This window comes from Amphimedon queenslandica, unplaced genomic scaffold (assembly GCF_000090795.2).
Source record: "Amphimedon queenslandica unplaced genomic scaffold, v1.1 AMPQUscaffold_3668_Cont24341, whole genome shotgun sequence".
Classification (NCBI taxonomy): Eukaryota; Metazoa; Porifera; class Demospongiae; order Haplosclerida; family Niphatidae; genus Amphimedon; species Amphimedon queenslandica.
The window spans coordinates 1-1428 of record NW_003556008.1 but is presented as its reverse complement, the minus strand read 5'-3'; the positions used below and the strand labels follow the sequence as shown (position 1 = coordinate 1428).

Here is a 1428-nt window from a genome sequence, read left to right as displayed (position 1 = left end):
AGAATTAAAGGAGAATATGGCATTTCATTAGAGCAATCATTGACAACAAAGCAATTAGCAGATGTGGGAGAATTATGAATACTTGGATTCTTAGTTTCAATTTTTATAAGTGGCATTTCATCATTTATAGACATTGATTTTGATTCAGAAATTCTACAAAACTCATTGTTTGACTCCTGTCTGCTATGTAAAGGTTGTAACTGTTGCTTGCGATTAAATTGATTATTTGTATTTAGTGAATAATAAATGAGGAGTTCTCTTCTTCTTAGCTTCCTACTAGCTTTTCTTTTAAGAACAAAAATAGAACGGACACAAGAAATGACTGAAAAAAGACAGTAAAGCCAGCAACATAAACTCCCCAATACAACAAGTAGAAGGATGAGAACACCATTCAAATCAGGTGGAAGGAAAAAAATACACACTGTAGTAGATACCACCACAATTATCACCATCACAATAAAATTGATCCAAAACACACACTTGAATAAATTACAAGAACAAAAACTGCTAGAATTATCTGTAAAATCAAGAATCATGATATCACAATTGATTTTAAGTCTTACGTTCAGCCTCTAAATTAGGTCCACTTCTTTCCATTTTGTTTTAGTGTCTTGTCAGCAATTAGAATCACGTGATGATATTAAACGTATGACTAAGATTTGCTATATATCTAATTAGGCCATATATGTAGCTTCTATCATTATAGTACTAGATCAAACTATTTGCTCGCAAAGCAAATTTGATAAATTACTCATAGAGTAAAATTCCCAAAGGAGAAAATGAGAAGCGACTTGATAGCAATTATGATGCTGCTGTTAATGTACAACAGTGCAGTTCCAACTCCCTAAAATAAACTAAATGATAATAGTATTCTATCAATTACTATTCTATCAATTACTATTCTATCAATTACTATTCTATCAATGATCTTCCTTCAGTTTTCGTCTCTAACGCATTAAAACATTGACTTCAAAAGGAGCTTCACATGGTAAAAATCTTAACATTGCATTAATTATGCTGACCTTGTTTTAACTTTTTGCATGTTAGTCTGTAACTGAGATAAAAAATGAACAACTTGATGAGAAAAGCCGGGAGACTGAGGAAGGTGGAGAAGAGAAGCTAGGAGGAATACAATAAAGAGAGAGAGATAGTAAGTTTTAGAGAGGAGAGTTTGTGGAAACACATAATTTTATTGAGCACAATGGCAGCACATCAATACTTTTAGGCCCATTGACACATGTAAGCACACCATCCAGGCTGTAAGACTGGAAATTCAATATTAAACCATCAAAATTTTTGTTGGCCAAAATCTAACTTCCTTAACCTTGTCGACACCTTGCGGAGCTCAGAAAAGGTCACCATTCCACTCAGGTACTCGACTGGATCTATGTGGTTATAGCAACATCAGTATTCAGTAATTAAAATTCC

At 33.3% G+C, this 1428-nt stretch overlaps 1 long non-coding RNA gene across 1 annotated transcript; it reads right to left on the bottom strand.

The window, feature by feature from the left end:
- Positions 1-457: 457 nt before the first annotated feature.
- Positions 458-1422, bottom strand: LOC109592871 (uncharacterized). The gene is made up of 2 exons (XR_002190605.1): positions 1325-1422; positions 458-1119 (listed from the first exon to the last, which is right to left on the bottom strand). It is a non-coding gene; the product is annotated as an uncharacterized LOC109592871 (long non-coding RNA).
- Between the last annotated feature and the right edge of the window lie 6 nt (positions 1423-1428).